Consider the following 25,877-nt stretch of genomic DNA (forward strand, 5'->3'; position numbering starts at 1 on the left):
AGGGCATAAAACGGTCAGCAGTATTCAGAGTGCTGGAAACAGGACTGCAGAGTGGGGGCAGAGAATGTACCAGTCGAGGAGTTTATCCTGCCGGCAGAGAGAGGCTGATGGAGGTCTTCATGCTAAGAAGTGACAAGATCAGATTTGTCTTGTAGCAAGATAATGTGAGCAGCATTATAGAGAATGAACTGGAGTGTAGGAAAGATGGGGCAGCCTGCAGAATTTGACTGAAATGGGATTTGTTTGAGAGTAATTGATTCCTGACAATTACCAACCCTGAGATTCTCACAGAGACTTTTTTTTGGAAGGAAATATCACTTATTTCTAGCCATAAATTCAAATGGTTTCCAGAAATCTTACCAAAAGGTGATTAGGAATGGAACTGAGTAGCTGGGCGAAATGATGCACATCTGTAATCCCAGCAATTAGAGAGGCTGAGGCAGGAGGATCGCAAGTTCAAAGCCAACCTCAACAACTTAAGGAGGCCTTAAGAAACTTAATGAGACTCTGTCTCAAAATAAAAATCAAAAAAAAATTTAAAGGGCTGGGGATGTGGCTCAATAGTAAAGCACCCTGAGTTCAAACCCCAATAAAAAAATTTTTTTTAAATAGACCTGGGTAAGAAATCCTGAGACCTGGATTCTAGCCTAGTCTGTGACTAACTCGCTATGTGACCTTGAGCAAGTCACTTAAATTCTCTGAAGACAGTAACTAGAATCATGCACTGAAGTGGTCACCTGCTCTAGTCAAGCTGGACACAGGGTATAAGCTGTTAGAATTACAGTAGTTCTGCTGCATTATTATCAGGAATAAATACTAGGGATATTTAACTTCTGGCTAAATAGGAAAGGAAACGCACTCTGTATTCTGAATCAGGGAAGAGTCTGACCTTCCAGTACCCATGGGATTACAGAAATTACAGAAAGAATTAATCATGTGTCTAAGATGATACAGCTGAAACTCACTAATGGGATGGTTTCTTCCTCTCTTCAACACACCTACATGGGTGGAAGACCTAGCAACATGTCCCGAGGAAGGAAAGTCAGAGGCATCTCTGCATAAAGACTGGCTGTTTCACCAGAGAATCTGTCCCCTCCCATGGGTACCGGGAGATCATTGATGAAAGTTAGGGATGCCCGTGCCTTCCAATGATCAGTGACCTTTGTGATAAGTGAATAGAAAAGGCTGTCCACAGATCACCTCTACTTCCAGCACCAGTCTTCACCATCCTGACCTTGGTAGGCCTTGAGAAAGTGCAGGCTCCTTCCCCAAACCCTGGGTCAGTGCCCCGGAGACCCTTCCCACAGCCCCACCCTCCATGGGTGGCTTCAAGTCAAACATCTTGAGGTCGCCCTGCATTACATCATGACAGATGTTATTGATGCTTGGGAATTACTCAGCCCTTTGAAAAATCACAGCCACAATATTTGTCTCCATTAACATCCATGGCAGCACTTCAGTGAATCAATAGGATACTTAATGCTGAATTACACGACATGCCCAGGCAGCCTGTCTCTGCTGAGCTTAATCTGTCAGGTGAATAGCACAAGAGAGTGTTCTGAACCCACTCTGAAAGCACCCAGAATGGGAAAGGGAGACTAAGGTTTTTACACCCAAACATGTGTGTGTTTATCTGCTAGAAATGAACTACTAATTCTTGCTCATTCAATTAGCATTGCGTTTTAAGCTTTCCTCATCTTCCTGGTGTAAGTGATTCATGCTTCTTATTCTGGAAGAGACCTTGGGTTTTGTTTTCCTCCTAATGGAAATCAGGAGAGAAGAGAAGAGAATAATCTGTTTAGGGAGAATAACAGATTTTACCCCAGCAGTAAACTTCCCACCACTCTCCGACCCACCCATCGTTCACTCTGGCTTCCCCTCCTTCGTGTCCTACTTCTTCATTCCTATTGATTTGACCCAAAATACCATTTGCCTCACTGGTTGCTTGATCTGTCCTCCAGGGATCTCAAAGCACTAAATCTGCATCCATCACCAGTGAGGATGGTCCCTCCCAGAACACAGACAGAGAAGCAGCTGTGGCTGATGAAGAGACACGCTTCTCCACTCTCCTTGTCTGAGTTGCTCTGTCTCCGACTCTAACCAGGACAAGTACTACCTAATAAATTCAGGAACTGATCACAATAAATTTCTCAATGGGCTAACATATCTACCTGCCTGCGCCTTCTAATCCGAGAGGGGGAGGCATGCGTTTTATTGCTGGGTTCAATGGAAGGTTCAACACCTCCCATTGGGAGAATAGACGACTACTTTCTACATAGTAGAAAGGGACTACTATGTTTGATTTGTTCACTTTTTTGAGGGCCTTCAATGTATGTCTGTGTTTTCTATCTTAATGTTTATCCAGTGGCTTTCTCTTCACCTCTGTTGACTGGCCTGTTGTTTAAGTTTAAGAAAGCAAGTGGGCATGCCCTGCACACTGCCTGGCCATGACCACAGAGACCCTTTCTCCTTCCTCGCAGGCCCATAAACTATGGCCCCTTGTGCTTTCCCACTTGCTCGCTCTGATCTGGCTTCCTCCTCTGCCATTCAGGAGTCACAGAGATGCTTTGCTGATCGTTCCAGTGGCTAAAAACCTCATCAGCACATCAAGCAGTGAGCATGGTAGAATACTGACACACTGACATAGCTCTTCCTTCAAAAGACTTGGAATGATAGTGAAGGGGCATCGAGCAGAGAAGGCATGTTGGACATGATGCCCAGAGATGTCAGAGGATCAAGAAGTTCCCTCTGTGCATTTGCACTTAATCCAGACAGAGTATTTGCTGCTCTGAACATTGACCCCAGGGGCTTGTCTTCGCACCATCAGGGAGGGGACAGATTATCTGGTGCAAACAGCCAGTCTTTATGCAGAGATGCCTTTGACTTCCCTTCCTTGGGGCATGTTGCTAGATCTTCCACCCACTTAGTTGTGTAGAAGAGAGGAAGAAACCATCCCATTGGTGAGTTTCAGCTGTATCATCTTCGACACATGATGAATTTTTTTCTGAAATCTCTAAAATGGGACCACAGGTTGTTGGGAAAATCAAACTAGACAGTGTGTGATTCTCTGTTAATTACCAATATGATATGTCTGTTCATTAATTAAGCAGCTAGACTCTAAGTCAGATTGGCTGGATGCATATTCTGGGACCAATCCTCACTACAGCTGTGTGACCTTGGGCAAAAGACTTCCCATATTGGTGATTCAGTTTCTTCATCATCAGTTGAAGCACATAATAGTATCTGCCTTAGGAGATCCAGTGGAAGGATGGAAAGGAAGAATGGGTGAAGCACTTGGAGCAGAGTGGTGAGCACTACAGAAAGTATAGCTGTGTGATTATTTTCCCCTTTAGGAATCTGAGCCTTCTGAATAGCCAAGAATCTAGTCCCCTCTAAAGTATAATGAAAGTGCCAAGTCACTTGTGCAAAAACCTAATGAGAGTGTGTGGGATCTCACTGTGGTCTCAGGTGTCCCTCAGTCCCTCAGTTACATAAAGATGCCTTTCCTCCAGCTGGTTGAGAGACTTGAGACAGAACTGGCTCCTCTTCCCCCACCTGCACCCTGAGTCTCTTCCTGCAGACCCCAACACTTCTATTTTAAGAATGGGGATGCCAGGTTCCACCTGAGATGAGATGTGTCACCATTTTTAACAATGTTTAGGTGGCACCTTGGAAAAAGTTACCAAAACAGTACTCAAAGATTCCAGATAACTTTTTTAAGAACATCAAGTTTTCCGCAGGCTGGTTTAGCAAATGAGCAATTACTGTATGCAAAGTATCTTGTAGATGCAGTGTGAGTCACAAACCCCAAGGGAGAGTGGCAAAATCGTGAGGCAAATTCGATCCCAAATTCCTCCTCTAATCTGGGATGAAAACGATGACCACACCCATCAGCATCCACGCAGCACATGGACAGCACCTCAACAGCAGAGAAATAAACAACCATCAGTCCCAGAGACCACAGTGTACCTTCTCCACCTCAGATCCCCACCTCTGTCAGCATCCAGAAATGAGCATTTTTCATCCATGTTGGACAAGATCATTATCTTCAGAAGGTTTGAGAAACATGATGATATATCTCATTTTATATAGCACATTAAGGCTCGAGTTTAGTGCAAGGCAGTAAAACAAATCTAAAAATATAAGGTAATATAATAAAATCAATAGGGATTATTAGGAGCAAAGTGTTATATCTGAAGCAATAAAGCTTTGGAAATCCAAGAAAACAATGTCCTTGTAAAACTATAACAAATGACTATGATTTAATCACTTGGTAAATAACTTGGTGTTTTGATGGGTTTTATAGTTTCATAGTATTAAAAAAAAGGCACATTAGGGATTCATCCAAGATGTGTCTTACAAAGAGCATATTCAAGACTAGTATCATTTTGACAATTTGTGCTTTTAAATAATAGCAAATTATTTTCTCCATGGATCTAGTTTTTAAGCCTCTGGCATGCTTTTAAGATATCACTGACTATTAGACTATCATACAATCTCAAGTCTTTTGAGCACATGAAATTGTTATTCAGAACCTTCTTAAACTATGCTATGTACATGTGTGGATACGTCACAGTGAACTCCACTTTTACGTATAACCATAATGTACCAAGTAAAAAATTAATTAATAAAAGGAAGGCCAATAGAGTCAAGGAAGGAGATCAGGATTCAGGAGGTGGGGAGGGAAGCAGGTAGTATTGAGGAGTGAAATGGAGCAAATCATGTTATGTGTATTTATAAATATGTCAAAATAAACCCACAATTTTGTATAACTATAATGCACTAAAAAATTAAAAAAAAAAAACCTCCCAACTTCATAGAAAAGGCAAAGACTTGGAAATTCCTAGAGGAACTTGGTTTTCCTAACTATTTTTCCTTCAGCTGGGTACTAATTGCAAGACATCCAGACGCTGGTTTAGAAAATAGGAAGCCATTTTGTTTGAAGTTCTCATCACCTATTTAAATAACCCAAATCAAAAGGGGCTCTCCCCATCCCCCGCTCAGAGCTGTTCTGAATAGTCAAATGAAGATTAAACTCTTGATTTAAGTAGCTACATCTTAGCAGTAATTAACACGTACATCAAATACTTTTTTCCTTTGATATGATATGGTACTAGAATTTAAACCCTGATGAAGGTGCCAAAATTAACTGCAATGGGAAATGAATAATAAATCTTGTGAGATGACTTTGCCCTTTGCATTAGCTTACATTCAAGGTCTTTACCAGGTTCTGTGTCCTGCTCTTTGGGAGTCTGCAAGTGAGGAACACAGGTCAGTTCTGAAGAGCTGAGTCCAGAAAAGAAAAAGGAAAACAAAAGAAACTAAAAAAAAAAAAAATCCTCTGGCCCTGTACCCATTTCTCTAAATGTTCTCATCCCGCTAGTTGGGGACAGCCTTCCTCACCAGCGCCTGCTCTAAGAAAGCAGAAGCTGACTTCTTTGGGTTTGGAGGATGTATAAGGAGCTAGGGAAGGAATTTAAAGTGGGGTATGAGGCAGGAAGAGGAGATCAAAAGATCTGTAAAGGCATTTGAAGCAGACAGGAAAAGAGTAAATGTGGGACCAGAGAGAGACTAATTTGTAGCTTTTGCTTAGTATAGAAATCCCTTAATTTAACTTCCTAGGGCAGTGAATCTCAAGGGTGAGGGTCTGTTTGAGACTTCAGTGAAGGCTGTGCAGACACAACCTACACATATACCATTGTATACAGGGTGTGTGGATGGACCCGTCCATGGGCCAGAAGACCCAGATTAAGAAGCCTCCCCTCTAAAGACAGTCTGATACTCTTCATTACTGGGTATCCTTGAAGAGTCCTTCAGAATTCTGGGCTAGTCCAAAGTGGGTGCCACATTTTAACATAGGCAAATAAGAGATAAGCCAATGAAGAATGACCAAGATGGTAGGTGTGGAATCCGAGGACCAATTGAAGAACAAAGGACATTTAGAAAGAACTACAGGGAAATATGATGGTTGGTTAGGGAAAAAAAAATGGAAGAGGGAAGTAAGTAGCCTTTGGTTTGGTTGGTTTGGGCTGTAAGACCCATCACTAAAAGAACCACATTTGACCAGCAGGAAAGAGAGCAATCTTGCCAACAATCTGAATTACCTCCTACAATTCAATCTCTACCCAGAATCTTTTTTAAGATCAGAATCACTTTATGTCACTTTTCCATTCAGACCCATCTGATGGCATCTCACCACACTTAGGATGAAATCCAAAGCCCTCACAATAGCAGGTGGGCTGTGCACCATCTGGCTTCCACCTCCCTCCCTGAGCTCATCTTCTCCCGTCCTCCCCCAGTTGCATTCTCTGGGCTGTTGGCCTTGTTTAATGTGCCAAACTCAGCCTTGCCTCAAAGCTTTGGTATCTCCTATTTCCTTTGCCTCAAATGACCTTCCCCCCAGATCTTTGGATGGTGTATCCTTCCTGTCATTCAGGTCTGGGCCAAGTTGTCAGCTCTTGAGCAGAATCTTTCCTAAGTATTCAATCCAAAGTGGTCCCCATGCCCAGGCTCACTAGACCACTCTGGTTTCTTGTCTCCATCGCATTTATCTCCACCTGAAACCCTTTTTGATTTGTTGCTATACTTTCTAGTGCTTGCTTCCCAAAACAGAAATCAAGATCCAAGAGAACCAGGCCTTTGTCTGGCTTGCCAGATTCTAGAATAGTGCCTGACAGAGAGTGGAAATATATTAAATATTCCTTGGATGAACAGAGGATCCAACAGTGGAACTGCTGCCTTGTAGAGTAATCACTGACTTTTTCATTACCAGAGGTGGGTTAATCAAGGCACAGCCCTATCAGGGAGGCTGGGAAAGTTTCCTTGCATTAAATAGGTAAGTTGAGATGCACTCCAGCTTCATAGTCACACGTTCATAGCCCCATGGTCACAGAGAGGAAAGAGCACCTGCTGCTATGGATGGGTATGGTTAGAGCTTACTCCCCAAGCTCCCATATGGGAGCTTGGTTCTTAGTGTAGAGAGGTTGAGAGGTAGTAAAATCTTTGGAAGTGTGGCCTGGTTGAAGGTTTTTAGTTCTCAGTAGGATTCTGAGTCAGTTCTTGTTAGAACCAATTGTTATAAGAGTGAACTGTGTTGGTTTCCTGTCACATGATGTGATCTCTCATTCCCACATATGTTCCAGTCATGACCACTCACTCTTAGGTCCTCACCAGAGGCCACATCAATGGGGCTGCCAGATCTTAGACTTTCAGCCTCCAAAACTATAACCTAAATAAATCTCTTTTCTTTGTAACGTCACCCAGACTCAGGTATTTCATTGTAGTAATAGAAAATGGACTAATACAACTACCTTTGAAGTCAGACACACCTGGTTTCAAATCTTAGTTTCACTATGTATATATGGCAGAACTCTAAGAAAGTCAGTTAATCTCCTTCAACCTCAATTTTTACATCTGAAAAAATGAGAATAGAAATGCCTATCTTGCTGAGTTGTGGGAAATATTTATGAAGACAATATGTGCAGCGTGCCTAACACGATGTTAAATATCTACTAGGGATTTAATGAATGGCAGTTGTAGTTATGTATTCATAATTTGTTCTACAACCCATCAATGATTGATAAGAAGGATGATTTGCTGGTAATATTCAAGCAAGAAAGCTATTAAGAGGGTGTCTTTTATTTTCCTGAGAAAATAGTTTGCCTCTTCAAATTTGTTTTGTGAGTAGATAAGTGTAAATTTTGAAAAACAGAAATAAAAATGAATATCCAGCCTCGAAGTTCTGTACTGCATTTCCCATTCCCTAGATAAAGCCCCAGATTTCTAGTGATCCCCTCGTCCCTCCTCTCAGAGTTACCTTGGAGAGTGACCATCTTTCTTCACAGCCTGCCATTTAGTTGTATGGGGAGGCCCTCTGTCCACATCTGTGTTGACAACTCCCTTCCTATTTGCAAGTAGGAGCATCTCGAGCTCTGTGGGTTGAGTCTGCAGCCTCAGTCTAGCAGGACACTAGGACCTGTGGCCTTCCCCTCAAAACTCACTGAGCTCGGTCTGCTCGTGACAGCATCCTTCCTAAATCCCCAACTTCAGCGCAGCCTGCCCTAGTGGGAGACCTGAAGATGGCTTGAGAGAGTGAAATGAGTACAAGTCTTTGAGTCATATTTAGGTAAGCCTTGCTCATTTTAGTTTCTAAATTGAATCTTGGAAACACCTGTGAGTCTCCGTTTCCTCATCTGTAAAACAAGAATCCCATCACCTCCTGTCTGTATTGTTTATGAGCAACAAATGGGATGAGGCACAGTATTTCCAGAGCCCATCTCTCCACTGTTGCTCCCTCTTCCTCACTCCCACCACCCGGCCCCTCCAGAGAAAGAGTTTTCTACAACACATCTATGTCAACCAGAAGGGTTACCTTGGACTCTGACTTAATGCCCTCTTTCTAGGTAAGCCTTGATGTGGACTGTATTTAGGAGATGTGCCATTTTAAAGGACTCACCACCTCACAATTCCCATCCCTGTTTGCTCCCCATCCCGCATTTCCTTGTCCTGTGGCTCCATGGCCAGTCCAGCCCCTCTCCCATCCATTCTCCCAAACCTCCCTTTCATAGGTCCCCTTGCAGCCACCCACTAACTGGCCACGCCATCTCAGTAATACGACTTTGGTGCCTGCGGCTATGCCAGCACTTTGATGAAAGATTTCCTTGGAGTGCCCACTCCCGGCCCTCTGCCATGCACTCTGAGCTGTGCGGTAATGCAATCACTGTCTGTGTGAAATGAAGGGAGATGCTAACACGATGTTTCATGGCCAGAGCAGTCATGCATCTGCCCACCCCACACAAACATACACCCAGCACGTCTCTCTCCATCCTGTCCTGTCACCAGGGGCATACAAAAGAGTGTGCTCCCCAGACATGTCACCATGGGACTTAATGAGAAATGCAGGCAGGTGGCCAAGAAGGCCACATACCTATTACCTACAGATGACCGTCCCTGTCAAGAAAGCAGTGTCATCCCAGAGCTGTGCAGCCACAAGCCAGCCCCTTGCTGGTGGAGCCTGGGGTACAGGGCTGATAGAAACAGTAACCAGGTGACCTGGCTTTAAAAATCTGCTCAGCCTCTGGCTTTATCATCATGAGGGACTGTTCTAACTCAGTCCACACTCACTGCCATGGCACAAGCAAATCACCAAATATGCTTCAACTGGATTTCCTGTGAAGCTGGAGAGCTCTCTGTCTCCCCAGACAGCCCACCCAGGTCCTGGCGGGCAGGGTAGCACAATGGTCAGGAGCATGGGTTTTCAGCCAGGCAGGCCTGAGCTCACATCCAACCTCTGCTGCTTACTGGCTTTGACTTTTACTCTTTTTTTTGCAACCTCCCTAAGCTCCAGTTTCCTTCACCATAGAGGGTTAACAAATGTACAGACCTTAGAAAGCTTTAGAAGGGTTAAGAGATGAAGCAAGGAAAGTGATTTGCATAGTGGGCATTAATGAGAGCAATTAAGAATCACAGAAATTATAATAAACATTTATTGAAGACTGTGTCAGGAACTGGATTAGGTGCTGAGAATACAGAGATGAGAACAATACAGTCTCAATGTAGAAAAGACGGTCATAAAAGCAGACCCTAAGACAGAGGTATGCACAGGGAATACAGGAGCACAGTTCAACATTCCAATTCTTCCTTATAATGCACTAAAATCTGCTCCCCTGACTTTACCCACTGGCCTGGGTTCGTTCATCCCTAGAGCATCTGAAATCACTCTGATCCCTCTACCTCTTGACAGTCCTTCTGCCTCTTGAAGACCACAAATCACATCCCCCTAAGTCCCCTGGTTTCTAGGCTAAACATCCCTCATTCCAGTCTGAAAATAATAAGGCTGCCTTATCTCTCCACCTGCCTTTCTCCAAGGAACAAAAGCTATTTTACCAGCCCCAGCTCATCCATCTTCTCAGCACCATGGGGCCACAAAGAAAGGAAGATTTACCTGATCCAACCTAGGTCTGGGACCAAGAGAAATTCAATTCCATCCAGGTTATCCCTAAAGTCCCCCATGGGGGCACCTCAACCCCCAGCACAGATCGCAACCCTGTGACCGTGGCTTCACTTGTCTGCAGACATATCTCACCAACCTCAGCTGGTGAGACACCCTCCAGACAAACAGAAATCTGGAGGAACGCATGAGATTATCTGGACCGGGTGCTCAGCCCTGGATTCAAGAGAATCATCCAGGTGTCTCAGATAAAAACACCAACACCCACCCCCAAAGAAATTCTGATTTAAAAGATCTAAGGGCCTGAGCATCAGTATAGTTTTCACAGCTCTCTGGGGCATTCTAATATGCAGCCAGGATGAAGACCCATCTATCCTCACTTAGTGTTTCCTTTTGCACTTGAGAAAACAGCCCCCAAAATGGAAGTGATTTGTCCAAGGTCACAAAGTTACTTAGAGTAGAGAACAGGATTAGGACTCCTGGCTTCTGGTTTTCAATCAAGTGTCTTTGGCACTACCTGGAAATTAACATTCTGACTTGGAATTGAAATAGACGTCATAGAGGAGTAGATAATAGAGATAATTCTTCCAAACCCTAGAACTCACCATGCTAATTCTCCTAAATTGAATTTAGTTTATTCCTTTATTTGGTGTTGGGGATCAAACCTGGGGCCCTTTCAGCACATGCTCTACCACAGAGTTACACTCCCAGCCCTGTAACCCTCCTTCTAGTCTTCTCTGTTTCCCTCTCACCAGCTATATTCTGTCTTAAAATGTGGTGTCAAAATGCCATCCACAAAGGGAGACCTCTATTCGTTTTTCAGCCAAGAGAATTACACAGAAAGGAACCTCATCGTAAATCAAGAGCCAAAAGCAATTCTTAAAACCAAATTAAGGCCCTGAGCATTCAGCGATGCCTCTTTAGAAATCAACCCTTCAGGTTCACCTCCTGCTAGATAAAGGCTACAGGAGGGGGAGAAAAAGCAACAATATTAAAATTCCAGAAATGTAATCTGAAATAAATAAGTGATATTTTTCTGGCCAAGGTAATGCAAGGGTTTTAGATCCCAATGTGACGGAGCTACTTTACATTTTAATAAATGCACATTGAGAAAATAATATTATTGCTCTGATATTGGGAGATTATTTGTGAACATAAAATATTAGAACTTGTCAGGAAGGCATTTATTTTCTTTTTCCTTCTTTCTCTACTGCAATATTCTTTCACCTAATAGAAGATGATTGCAAAAATAATTATATCAAACAGTGGCCAACACACACAAAATAAATGGGAAAAAATGAAGGTTATCTGGCGTCAGATGGGAAACATGAGAAGGGGAAGTGTGTGTCAGATCAGGGGGAGGTAATTGCACATCAATCAGATGATTACAGAGTGGGTGGAAAAAATTAAAGCGACTGATTGGTTGCTGAATGTTCCGATCCCAAATGAAAATCAGAACATGGATCAGAACTCATTAACCAAATTATCCATTTCCCATATCCATGTACAAAAGCCAAAAAAAATGTAAATGGAGTTTTATGTTTAGCAAAATAATCTAACTTTAAAATGCATCCATGTGTGAGGCTGTAATCACAGAAGATGGGAACCCATCATCAATTTCAGATGGTTCTTGAACCCCTGAAATCATGCATATTCACAAACATGCTTTTATCTGGCAAGAGGTTCCCTGGGTTTTAGTGTGTTTCTAAAGGGGTTCTTTATCAAAATTTAATAAAAATAAAAAATTAAGAACTGCTAAACCAGCCCACCCCTTCATGTAGAAATAAGGGCTGCAGGTGGTACTCAGTAGTAGTGCACTTGCCTAGCACACATGGGTTCTATACCCAGGACTGCAAAAAATAAAAACTAATTAATTAATTAATTAAAAGGAAAACTGTCTTTAGAAAGCAGTTTGGGAGTTCACAAAAAAGTTAAACATAGCGTTATGGTTTGGATGTGAGGTGTCCCCCAAAAGCTCGCATATGAGACACTGCAAGAAGATTCAGAGGAGAATGATTGGGTTGTGAGAGTCTTAACCCAATCAGTGAATTAATCCCTGGTGGGATTAATTGAAGTGGGGAATTAGGGCGTGGCTTGAGGGATATATTTGTAGCTGGAAAGTGGAGTTTCTCTCTGCTTCTTGATTACCCTTTGAGCTGCTTCCCTCTGCCACACTCTCCTGCCATGATGCTCAGCCTTACCTTGAGCCCTGAGGAATGGAGCCGGTCTTCTATGAACTAAGACCTCTGAATTCATGATCCCTCAAATAAAAATTTCTTCTTCTGTAATTATTCTGGTCGAGTCCTTTAGTCACAGCAGCAAAAAAGCTGATTAAAACACACAGTTATCTATCACAGAACCCAGCCTTTGTATTTATATATACATATATAGAGATGAATAACCAAGAAAGCAAAAACATTCACACAAAAACTTACACCTATGTTCCTAGCAGCATTAGTCAAAAGAGCCAAAAAGTAGAAATAATCCAAATGTCCATCAACTGATGAGTGGATTTTTTAAATGTGATATGGCCACACAGTGGAATACTATTTGTCTATAAAAAATAATTAAGTACTAAAGCTTGCTATAACATATATAGAGCTTAAAAACATTATGCTTACTTAGTGAAAGAAAATAGCCACAAGAGGCCACATATTGTATTATTCCATTTAAATAAAATGTCCAAAATAGACAAAACCATAGAGATAGAGAGCAGATTAATGGTTGGTAGCAAGTGGAGAGGATTGGAGATTGGTTGCTAATGGGGATGGGGTTTATTTGGGGGGTGATGAAATTGTTCTGAAATCAGATAGAGGCCTTGCTTGTACATGTTATAAATATGCTTTAAAACTACTAAACTATATAATTTAAAAGGGCAAATTTTATGTTTCCTGAACAATATCTCTTTTTTAAATGAGTGTGATAAAGAAAATACTGTCCCCAGTAACTTACAGCTTCACCAGTTAGTAGCACAGCCAGATAACAGAAACATAATAACCACAGGTATGAGACAGAGAAAATTAATCCCAATGGATGTCACTTGAACTTATTCGCTCCAGTGCTGATAGAGCGCTATTGTAAGCCGGGGTGCTCAGGCCCTGAGGTGCCCCAGTGAACAAGGGGACATGCTCCTGGCTCTCGAAGTTGTTACTCTGGTCGGGGGAGACAGTGCACCACACACACCTAACTATGCAGGTGCAGCCGTGGTGAGACCAGTGAAGGAGGGGCCCAGGGGACGTGGGAAGAGAGAGGATGTGTAACGGGCCTGCCGGGCCTGGGTCAGGAGGCTTCCTAGAGGAGGTGGTCTCTTCGGGGAACCAAGAGCAGCTTTAAGAAACTGAAGAAGATCCACGTGGCAAGGGCAGGAGTGACGTGAGTTCTAGAGGGACAGCAGAGTCCTGCAGGTCAGGTGAAGTGCTAGATGTTCAGCCTAAGCTTGACCAAGCTGAGACGTGATCTGCTCAGCCACTGGAGAAATGATGGAAAGAGAGGCCGCTTGGACATCCAGAGGGTGTGGAGACTTCCATGGTCTCACCTGGCCCTGGGGTCAGAACCTGGCCATGTATGGCCTGGAGAGCTGCCAACGGTAGGATGCTTATGGGAAGGGCACGGAAAGTAAAGCTGGACAAATTATGTTACAACTGCATCTGGACTCTGCCTGCCACACCTCCAGAAAGAGAAACCAAGTGAAAAGGAAGGCCAGGAGATGGGAAAGGGGTCCTCAAAACCCAAGGGGACGCCTAGGCAGAACGGAGCATAGATTCTCCTCAATGGATGTGGATGACCTCCCAATAATCCCCTCCTGAGCTGAAATGTCCCCAGTCCAAGATGCACTGGACACATCTACCCTGCCGCACACTCTGCCTTAGCAACACAAGGCACCGTAGTGTTGGGGTTTCCCCTTGTTGATGGCAGAAACGATGGAGAGCTGAGATTCACTGCTCTGTCCAGCATGGTGAGAGGATCATCCTGCAGATCACTGACCCAGGAAAAGATCAAGATTCAAAATCTGAAGAAGAGTTTGCACTGAATGTGCATCCATTTTTGCAGAGCCAAAGTGCCTTAACTTGGAGGATTGTTAAGTCAAAGACCATCTTATAGCTTAAACCAAGGATGTGAGCAAGGTGGATAAAGACTGTTAAAGGGAACCCCAAAGTTTGAAAGAAGCCTAATTTTATAAAAGGCATTGTCCCTCCATAATAGTCTGCTTTCTGCTGCTGTAACTGAATACCACAGACCAGCTTATTTATGAAGGACAGAAGTTTATTTGACTCACGGTTCTGGAGGCTAGGAAGTCTAAGAGCATAGCACCTGCATCTAAGAAGCATCTGGGGAGGGCCTAGTCCATGCATCGTCACATGGCAGGACAGAGCAAATGTGCAGCTCAGGTCCCTTTTCCTCTTCTTATAAAGCAACTAATCCCATTATGGTGACTCCACACTCATGACCTCGCCCAATCCTAATAACCTGCCCAAAGCCCCTCTTCAAATACCAATTGACATGTGAATTCAGAAATTAGGTTTTCAACACATGAATGTTGAAACCATAGCACCCTAAAGGTATTAAAAGCTAAAAATGCAAATAAGATATAAAAGGAAAATAATGAGAGGGTAGACGGTGGTGGTAACCACAACAGTAATGACAGCACAGAGCATTGTGAGCCAAGAACTGGGCTAAGTTCATTACAACCGTTATCTCTTAATTTCCCCTTTCCCCCTATCATATGGTGAGGTGCTTCTTCTTCTTCTTCTTCTTCTTCTTCTTCTTCTTCTTCTTCTTCTTCTTCTTCTTCTTCTTCTTCTTCTTCTTCTCTCCCCCATTTTTTTTTTTTTGGTGGTGGTGGTGGTGCTAGGGATTGAACCAAGAGGCATTTACCACTGAGCTACATCCCTGGTCCATAGGCATATATATATAATGTGTTTATTGAGACAGGGTCTCCCTAAATTGCTGAGGGTCTTGTTATTTGCTGAGGCTGATCTCAAACTTGCAATATTCCTGCCTAGGACTCCTGATTCCCTGATATTATAGGCGTGCACCTCCATGCCCAGACAAGGCAGGTGCCATTATTTTCCTTATCTCTCAGACCTTTCAGCTTCCATTAAGAACTTTCCCAAGGTCACACAACTAAGAAGCACTGGAGGTAGATTTTAACATGGCAGTCACTTCCTATATCTGTTTTCCTAGCCCCTAAGATACCCTGCCTCTTTCTGCAAAAGCCTCCATCACAGGTTGTCCAGAGGCCTCCAGATGCATCTCGTTTCCTCCTGCATCCAGGAGGTGTGTTTCTAAAACCTGCAGCCTCCAAAGCCCTGGGTGTGTCAAGCTGAGGAGGCCCAGAGCATCTTGGGCTAAGTTCCACCTTAGCCATCTGCAAGGAACAGATATTTTCAGCTCTGTGAGCAGGATGCTTCTGTCCAGATCTGCACAGACCTGGGGAGGCTTCTGAGACTGCTTCAAAAGTCCAGGCAGGAAACGGCCCTAAGGGAGATGGCCAGCCTTCTAAGGGACAAAGGGAAGGATGGATCTCTTCAGCAAGTTCCCACTGTCCCTAACCCTATAGTCCTGGCTCCTGAGGGGAAGAGAATGACCCCTGCAGACTCTCACTGTTGGCTCCCTTTCATGATAGTAGCAGAGCCTCATATTTGTAGAGTGCTCTGCAGCCCATAGGCCTCCTTCCTGAATCCTCTCTCATAGTGAGTAGATGGAAGTCATTATCCCCCAGTACCATAAGGTCACAGGCCAGGCCAGGTTAGCCTGTCATCCAAGGTATGTCCTCTTAGTCCTCATGCCCAACATGCTCATTTACTGATAAGTTTTATTGCTTGGGAAACTGTTCAGTAAAATCCTCTTGCAGATGACAGTTCAAAATTCCCCCACTCTCTTGGCATTGTTCTCATATTTTGAAGCTCAATGAAGTACAATGATTAACAGCACAGGTTTTAGAGTCAGGTCAGGTCTAACGTTGCGACTGAATTAATATGAGACCTTGGACTAGTTTCCTTAACCTCCTTGAGCCTCAGTTTCTTCATCTGTAAAGTAGAAATAATAATAGTATCTTCCAACAACATTGGGTTGTTCTGAGGATTTGTTGTAGCTACGCACATGAGTCTTATCTCTATGCCTATCACATAGTAAGAGTTCAATTAATGTTAGCTGCTAGTTTGTTAATAATTAACAAGAAAATATTCACAATAAGAATGAGTTGGAGGTATGAGTGATTCTTAGCTTTTGTTGCATATTAGAATCACAGGGAAAATTAAAACCTCAGAGTTCCTCCCCTGTAACTATTAAATCAGCATTTCTGGTAAAGAACTAGTTGTACTTTTTAAAGCTTTCTCGGGTGGATCCAAACTGCAGCCAAAATGGAGAACCATTGGAACCAGATGATCCAAGATCCCAGTTCTTTCAAAGTCCTCCCAGCTCAATTTCCCACAAGTAAGCATGCATCTGAGGTCCCCCAGCAAGGAGCAAGAGCAAAGCTGTCGCCTAATTCTGGCTTCAAACACATTTGCATGCCCCTGCACTTGCCTTTCCTGAAGTCACTCCTGGCCTCAAAGACAGGTTGAGAAAGAGACCTTCCTTACACATGTCCCAAGGCAGGAATAACTCTGGTCAGTTATCCACCGTTGTCACACTCAGGATAGACAAAAGGAAATCATAAATAATAAATGCCACATAAACAATGTCCAATTAACCCAGCCACCAGCCCCTGGAGGAAGGCATGCATTAGTTCTCCTGGCAAGAGGCTAAGCGGAGACATTAAGGGAGCTGCTTAAGGCCACACAGTTGTGCTCTCAAGCCTGCCCAGTCTTCCACAAGCTGCCCCTTCCCGCCAGCAGGAGTGACACAAACCCAAGTCACATGGATGGCCAGCTCTCCCTGAAGCGCTCCACAGTTTAGCACAATTTTGCATGGAGTTATCTCCAAGTTAGGTTTTCCCCCCATTCTCCTATAATACTAATTGCATTACATTTCTTTTTCGAAACAAATACCCCTCTGGCCTGAATGTTTCTGCTACCTCCCCTGACCCACGGTGATTCATTTGTTTATCAGGGCTCAGAATGAACTGCCTGAACTGTGTGCTTCTTCAGCTGGACTCCAGGGCTCCTCTGTGTCCCTGCTCCTCCTGCCAGGACATGCTTTTCTCCCTGGGCCTCCTTATTGCCCATCTCTGTACCAGAAGCACACTGCTGGCAGGTAAGCCCCAGGAAATGCCAGTCATGTGTGATAGTTCTCAGATTGCGAGCGGGCCCAGTGCTCTGATGTCCCCTGCCTCCCTCCTCATTGAATTCCTAGCACCCAGGGGCCACTATCCCCTTAACCAGGGAGGGTGAGGAGGGGCGGCTTCTACTGCAGCCACAGAGCTTTGTGGATGGATTAGTTCAGGGTGATTACTGAGCTCAGAAAAAAGGAACTTAGTGATTAAGGGAGCCATTCCGGAAGGAGAGGAGAAGGATCCTAAAAACACCTGCTTGGGAACACTGGAGTAGGGCCAGGCAGGCGCCTCCCACAGACAAGAGGAAGGGCACCAGAGGCTAAATGTAGCGGAAAAGCAAGGTTAGTGAATTTAATGAGGTGATCTTAGGCAGCTTAATTCAGCTCGATAGCCTGGGGCTAGAAGAGGAGCCCTGTGTAGGAAGTCAGAAGTTAGGTCTGCACTAATTAGATTGCACAATCGCCTTCGCCTTCGTTATTCAGCACCTTGTTTCTCCAGCCTACCAGGTAGACCGGAGGCTCCTCAGAGGAGCTCCTCCAAGGGGCTTCTGGAACTGTCCCCTTCAACTACCTCCTGCCTTTTTCTCCCACTTGATCTGACCCAGCCCCACCCCTTACCCCCCCCCCCCCGAAGTGTCCCGGAAATTGGCACCTAACTCAGACTCCACTGGGACCACACTTCCCTCCTCAGCACAACAAGGGTTGGCCAGAGAGCCTCAGGAGAGCCACAGTGGACTCAGCATGGCCCTGGCTGCTACAATGGGCTGGACAGTGGCCCTGGTGCCTGGGTGGTCCCTTTCCCCCAGCCTTGCCGCTATGGAGCTTACCCAGGAGTGGTGTTTGTCCCTGGGGAGAGTGAGGATTCTGTCTTATCACCCTGTTGGTTGCAAGCTCTCAGCGACCCTCTCTGTTCATCTGTGCACACTGCAGGGCTAAGACCCTGAAGGGGAAGGAGATGGAGTCTGTCCTTATAAAGTCATGGAGGACTCCGTTTCTCCATCTGTAAAATGACCAATTGCAGAAGGCTATCATAGGAGGGTCACAGAGCAAACCCTTGCAGAAGTGAAGCCCCATTTTGACCTTGCTAGTAACGGCTCTCAGGGTTAAGACTCCAAGGGCAGGGGCAGCCACTTAATGCCTACACGATAGTAACAGCCAGCAATTAATAATGGCAATAATAGTTCTTTGAACACGGAGAGCTGCTTATGGATGGGCAAGGGAGCTGAGCTCCTGCTCCCAAGGGACAGCCCCACCTGTGGAGAGGCTGCTCCCCCCAGTGGAAGGAGGTGGTCATGGCCGGCGAGAGTCAGGCAGGGAATCCTGCTCTTCCTGCCTGCTTGTTCCACAGGTCCTTCCTCTCCCAGCCAGATTGCAAGTCCACACCGGAAAACAGTCCCAGCCACATCAAATGGGACTGGTCTGTCCAGAACCACACCAATGTGTCAGCAAACTCTTCATATTGCCACTTGGGCCTCAGTTTTTTTTTCTTTTTTTTTTTGGGGGGGGGGGTAGATTCTGGGAATTGAACCCAGGGGCATTTTGCCACTGAATTCCACCCACAGCCTTTTAGAATTTTATTTTGAGACAGGGTCTCACTAAGTTGTCCAGGCTGGCCTTGAATTTGTGATCCTCCTCCTTCGGCCTCCCGAGTATTACAGGTGTGCACCATTACACCCAGCTCAGTTTATTTTCCTATAAAAGTTAGAGGTGGGCCATCCCAGCCCTGCTGCTCCTTCATGTCCCTGGGTTTAGGAAATGGGAGGCCCCACCATCCCCACGGCTGAGCACTCCCACCCACTGTATGGCCTCCTGGGGGAGCCCTGGCTACTCAAAATCCCACAACAAAACATGCTGCCAGAGGGAGCCCCCTCAGAAGGGAGTGACTGCTTAATGAAGTAAACATGCAGATTATAAAACCCTGGACTAGCAGGCTGTAGGCAGGCAGGTTCCAAAGCTGCTTACTTCAGCTAGAAATTGCCTGCTGGCTGCCTTGGCCCCTCCCCATTATCCTCTGAGCTTCTGCCTCCCCACATCCAGGGCCTTCCCCCACCCCACAGATCCATTCCCGTGTTTGATCAGCCTAAGCTTTTAGAAAAAGTGGACAAGGGTAGGAGCACAGAGGAAAGCAAGCGTGTCGATGCGTGCAGCAGTTCAGGAAGTTTGAAGGCCTCTGCAGAGTTCAGGGGGAATGTCCCCAGAATGTTAAACATGCTCCACCACCCCTCCCCTCACCGCCAACCTTGAACTAAGTTGCGCAGTTTGGAAACTTGGACTGGAGTCCTTCCCCTGCTCTGCAGCAGCACACCCCAGGTCCAGGGTCTCTGCCTCCCATCAGTCCCTGGGATGTGCAGAGCCACACCGGATGCGGCCCAGTGACTATCTGACTGTGGTTAAATGGAGAAGGCAGTTCCCACAGAGTCTGGACTCCCTTCCCCATGGCCCTGTGAAGCCATCAATGATACTAATACCCCCAATGTTCATTGAGTCATTACTATGTCCCTTTCTAGAGGATTTGCACATCTTAATTTGTTCATCCCCCCATGACAACCCTATAAGTACCCTATAAGTACCATAACTCTCCCATATTTTACAGATTAGGAAACTGAGACACAAAAAAAGTTAAACAATTTGTCCAGTATCACACAGCTAGTGATAGGCGGAAAATCCAAACCCAGGCAGCGTGGCTCCAGAGCCCCTGTTCATAAACACTCACGAAACAACTTCTTAATAAAAACAGTATTTTAAGACCACTGGCTCCAATCTGAGTGCTTTGTTTCCTCGGCGCTGCATAAGAGCTGTGCATGCCTTATAGCATAGAATGCTCACGAGGCGAATGCTATTATTATCTCCATTTTATAAATGAAAGAGTGGAGACTCAGAGAGATGAAATAACTCGTCCAAAGTCACACAGCTAGTAGCCAATGGGAATTCCTTCCCAAGTTGGGCTGAATCCATAGCCTGAGTCCTCTGGGCAGCAATACTACTCATAGCTTTCCTCCAAAAGCTACTATCTCACCTGGCTCAGTGGTGCACACCTACAACCCCAGCAACTTGGGAGGCTGAGGCAGGAGGATCCACAAGTTCATGGCCAGACTGGGCAATCTAGTGAGGCCCTGTCTCAAAATTTAAATGGACTGGCTATGTAGTTTAGGGGTAAAGTGCCCCTGGGTTAGACCCCAGTACCACAAAAAATACAGGGTAAAATCTCAGTGCCCCCCCTTCCCTTCTGCCCTGATTTGACCCCAGAGAAAAGGTGCAATGCAAGGAGCCTCCCTACTTCACTCCAGGGACCAGGTTCCCGGTCCTCCCAGACCTCAGCTCTCCAGTGATGGGCCACGTGTTCCTCCCTTCCCCTGCTCATCAGGCCGGGATGCACAGCTCCAGGCCCAGTGTGACAGATATGCATAGCCAAGAATGGCGATGTATTTATTAAGTGAAACCGACAACTTTCATTAACCCAAGTAGACATTATTAAAACACACTGGTTGTCTCTGGAAAATGAAGTGTCTAGCGCAGTCTATGAGCAGAGACCTGCCTGCATGCGCCAAGCTACTCAGTGTGGGTGGGGCCTCTGTCCCGGCATCCTGCCTCCCATCCATCATTCTCCATGAAATGGGCCCCATTTGAGCCCCTACACCATTCTCCTTACAGCAGTGATTACATCCCTCTGAGTCATGAATCTCAACCCAGGTGGTCCGAGGCCTGGAGACCAAGGGTGCTCCATTATCCCCAGGCATCCACCTGAAGACGGAGCTGCCTGGTGGGGCCCTGATTGAAAACATTAAATGCAGCCCACGAACCCCCACCAGAATCCTGGCAGTGATGGAGGAGGTACCAACTGCACACGTGGCTTGGTGGGATTCCAGCTTTCAGCCCACCGGAGTCAATTACTAGAGAGAGTTATCTCCAGGGACCCCAGCCAGGGCCGCAGGAGAGCACAGAATGCAGAAGAAACGGCAAGAGGAGGGGAGGAACCGAAAAGAAGGAGCAGGACCGAGAAGGGCTGGCAGGGCTGGGGCCACCTGGTCATGCATTGTCTGTGGCCATGGGTCTTTGCCAAGGTGCAAGAAGCAGTAATAACGATCACATCTGCCGCTTTGCAATTTGTAACATGCTTTCATACATGCCCTGCCGCTGGCTCCTCCCGAGTCCTGCTGCGAGGGTCATCACCTGGGCCTGATTCCCTTTTGCACCAATGCTGGCAGGAGGCTCAGGGGGTTCAGTGCAGAATTGAGGCTGCCAAGGGAGCAAGCTGCAGTTGCAGGACAAGCCCAGCATTGCTTCTCCACTTCACCTCGTCTCCAAGACCTCTTGCTTTACTACGTTCCAAACGGCAGTGGCTGGCAGAGTCCTGATGGTCTAGGTTAGAAGGATGCTGTGCCACGCAGCCCAGACACACCATCATGGGCACTGTGGTTTTGGACAGGGTGCTGTGTGCGTCCATCTTCCACTTGTGGCCCACAGGACACATCTGTGCAATGGACATGAAACCTCTTGCCATGGACGTAACACAGGTGTTAGGGCTGGCCAACAAAGACTGCACTACCAACTCACTGTGTACCACCCGATCCTCCACTTCCTTATCTGTACAATGGGCTATGGTAGAGACTAAATGAGATACTATACACGTGTGGTCTCGTGCTACCCTGGCACATAGTACATGTTCAATTAATGATGGCTCTTTTTGTCCTTATTAAAGAATAGAACAAAGTTGCCAGCCAAGAATGTAGCGCAGCCAGGGTGGATTGACTAAACTGGCTTCTTCCTGGGACAGAAGGTCTCAGATCTTCAAGATAGTCTCCATACCTGTCCCTATGTGGGCACTCATTCACTCTTGTCAGCTGGGTGTCCTTACCATGGGCTCAGAAATACAGTGGGCATGATGCTGAGGAGAGAGCACAGGGACAGGGGCCGTTGTTTATTCACCTATTCATTTCCACAGTTTGGCTTCGTCCCTTCTAAGAAGGAGCATCAATAAATACTAATGGATAGTTAGAAGTGAGAGGGGAAAGAAGGGGCAGAGGAAGAAAGGAAGAAGTCAAATTAAAGATAGTTTCATGACAGCTGGGCAAAGTGGTGCACACCTATAATCCCAGTGGTTCAGGAGGCTGAGGCAGGAGGATCGTGAGTGCAAAGCCAGCCTCAGCAAAAGTGAGACACTAAGCAACTCAGGAGACCCTGTATCTAAATAAAATACAAAATAGGTCTGGGGGTGTGGCTCAGTGGTCGAGTGCCCCTGAGTTCAATCCCTGGTACCAAAAAAAAAAATAGCTGTATGATAAAAATAATGACATCCTTTGGTGGACTGCTCCATCCAAAACAGACTTGGTTTCCTCTTAAAGACTCTGGAGTTGATCCTTAGTCTTGGGCTAGTGGGAGGAGGGATCTGTCCTACAGAACACAGGTAAAGCCCCTGTAGCAGGGAGGTGTAGGTCCTCTCTCCTCCCTGGCCTCTGCCTTACATCTCTTCCCATCAGCAGCCTGGACAAGCAGAGCTGCCCACCCCTCAGGGCCAGGAAAGGTGACAGCCCCAGCACACCCACTAGCCAGGTGGCTGCTAGGCGTTTGGCTCTGCAACCCAGAGAGTCATGCAAATGCCACCAGTGTTAGGGACCTGCCACATGGCTCCGACAGCTGCTCAGAAGGCTGACAGCCATCCATGTTTCTGCCAGGCCAGCAGGTCTGTGGCAGGTCAGAGGCGGGGAGCACACGGGAGCTGGTCACTAAGATCTCCCTGATGTTCTTCTCTGTCGCCCTGTTCCTCCCAGGCTGGTCAAGGCCCCACATCCTCAGTGCCCAGGAACACTAGCCCCCAGCCACGTTGCCCTCCTTCCTCAGGCTCCAGGGTGGCATGGCTCCCGTATCTATCAGCAGCCAGGGCTCTCACAGGAAGGGAGAGAGGGAGATACCTCTTTTCAAACCAGCTGCTGCGACATGATGCCAGGAGGAGCCAGAGCTGGCATGCCCCCCCCCCCGCCTGCCCATCCGTGTTCAACGTGAATTTATTGTTTTAATCAAAGCACTGAGCTAAACAGGGGCCCCAGTCTCCTCACCCTGGCACAAGGCACAGCAGTTCAGAGCGTGCATAGGGGGTTTTCAAAATGACAGTCCACCACTGCAAAATGAATTCCCTTCTTGGGTGTGCAAGCCCCTCCCCTGCAGAGTGGCCAGGTGGGCACAAGGGTGCCTGTCCTAAGGTCCCTCAGAGTCTAAGCTAGTACAGAAAACGACTCATAATGTCCTCTATGCCTTAGAAAGTCAGACTTCAATGATGGTTTCTTGAGACCCCTGTAAGTGTGGCTGAGGAGGAGAGGCCTGCCCTTGCTTGGCCCCTTGAGCTGACCCTGACCATGGCCCTAGACTTTGCCAAGGCAGTTCTTAGAAAGCTCACCCCTCTCACTGGTCCCTCCAGCCAGCCAGAACAGCAAGTTCAAGGCAAGCAAGTTTATCAAGGCCATGGTTTCAAGGTCAAAGTAAGAATTACGGATTAGAAGCCTCGCCCAAGTGACCCGGGTCCAAAGAGAGAGTCAGGCTTCCGTGTTGACCTCAGAGCCACATGCCATCCTTTCTGTAATGGAGCTATGACAAAATGACGAGATTGGAGGCTTTGAAATTCAAGTGTTCAGATGCAGGTCCTAGTTCTGCCACTTACTGGCTGTGTGACCTCAGACAAAAAGCTTGACCTCGGGCTGAGGTTGTGGCTCCATGGTACAGCGTGCACCTCGCACATGTGAGGCACTGGGTTCGATCCTCAGCACCACATAAAAATAAATGAATAAAATAAAGGTATCTACAACTTTTAAAAAAGATTTTAAAAAGCTTGACCTCTCTGGGCCTCTCCCTCATCTGTCAAGTGAGGATGATACTGTAGAATGGTTGTGAGGATCAAATAAGTTAACGCCTATAGGAGCTTGTAAGCCAGGAGGCACTTTTGAGTTACTATTATTAGGACTTCTCCCACCCAGGTCAGAAGTGCAGAAAGCCAGAGGCCAGGCCTGTGAGAAAGGAGTTGGAAAGCCAGGTTCCTCCAGATCAAGCCCCTCACCACAGGCTCAGTGACCTCCAGACCTGGAAAGCTCCCAAAGCCAAGGTCTCCCTGTTGGCGCCACCTCTGACAGCGCACACACAATAAGCTCTTCCTCAGAGTGGCCAGATCCAGCCTCCATCAAAAGGCAAACAAAAATGCTGTGGGCTTGACCTCCTTGCCACGGCTCCCAGGGAAAGCCTTTGTTTTGCAAGGAAGGAGGGGAGCTGCTGTTCCACTCTCGTAAACAAACTCAGCCATTCAATTAGCTCCTGCGAGGTGTTGATCACTCCCCGTGAAAAGGCCGAAGCCCTCACCAAGCATGGGTCCCCTTTCACGGCAAAGGGGTTGAATCAAAGAGGCAGCCTCCGGTAACCTTGTTTCATCTCAGTGGCTCACAGGATCCCTTGTCCCCTAAAACTCATGCTGTCCCACATCCTGCTTACGCAGCCCCAGGGCTGCGATGGCCTCTTTTAGTACGGAGTCCCTGGGAGATGGTACCTGGGGATGTCATTCTGGAAAATGAGCACAGCCAGAGGTTGTGGTTTGGGGGTTAGCAGGAGACAGAATTCAAGGGGCCAAACTCCAAAGAACAAGCATCTAGGAACATAGATGGGAAGACGGACAGGGGGCAGCCCAGACCAGGTGCAGAAGGCAGCCCTGGCCTGGGCCTCCTTTCTCTGGTTCTGTTAGGTGCCTGGGGAGAAGGCTGGCTGAGGAATGAAGGAGAAGTCTTCTGTTTACAGCCATCTATCTCCCATAATTAGCCATTTAGGAAGAAAATAGCCTTCAAATTCAAAGGTAAATTGACTTACATTGGTATAATAACGTTTGATTGAGCACGGGAAGTTCATCTTTAGAGTATGAGAGCAAACAAATTGCTTTTCTTCCCTAGCGCTTGGAAAGAAACAAAATGAGATTGCAGGTGCTCCCAGGGCTGGGTTCCCACCGCCTCGGGGCATTAGCGGCCAGGCCTCCGCTGCAACACCAGAGGTGCCCACCACAGCTCCGTCTCCCTGCCAGTTGTTTTCTGATCCTTGTTCTAGAGGGTTTTAAAATTATATTGCATCACATTGATGCAGCAATCAGTTATTATTGTCAACAAGAGCATGAAGAGACATAAATTCCCTCCCTTAGATAGAGGCTGGTTCGTAAATACATTTCTTTATTGCTTCCTAGATTGGAGAGATGGCTCCGCTCTGGCTTCCTGGAACATCGGGGAGCTGGGGAGGGAGGAGAGACTAAGGGTTGGAAATTTTGCTTCTAACTAAAGTTGTGAAGTCTGGGGTGATTTCCTGTAGATGTCACTGCATGCTGAGCTTCTTGAGATTGGGGATATGTAACGGTGGGTGGACGGGTGGTGAGCAGGGGGAGGAGAGGACCGGCAAATCATGAAAACAGACAGTGTGCACCACACTCTGAAAGGCGAGCCCTGTGCCTGAATTATCAGAGGTCCATAAGGACCCCCAAGCCTTATCAATCAAGCCCCTTCGAGCACTTCGGATTCTGGCAAAAACTCACATTTTATATATGATCCTAATAGGAAGCAGGAATCAACTCAGTGGGGCTTTGGTTTCGTGATTTCTTCCTTTTTCTTTTCTTTCATTCTTTCATATATATATATATATATATATATATATAGATCATGCATTATTGTAATAGGGGCAAAGGGACTCAGCAACCCATTGA

General features: G+C 46.2%; 1 protein-coding gene across 3 annotated transcripts in view; it reads left to right on the plus strand.

Annotated features, from left to right (window-relative positions):
* The window catches only part of KIRREL3 (kirre like nephrin family adhesion molecule 3), a 557,358-nt gene that overhangs the window by 365,609 nt on the left and 165,872 nt on the right, over nt 1-25,877 (plus strand). The window lies entirely within an intron of this gene.

Source organism: Spermophilus citellus, assembly GCF_964194105.1.
Source record: "Spermophilus citellus genome assembly, chromosome: 2".
NCBI lineage: Eukaryota > Metazoa > Chordata > Mammalia > Rodentia > Sciuridae > Spermophilus > Spermophilus citellus.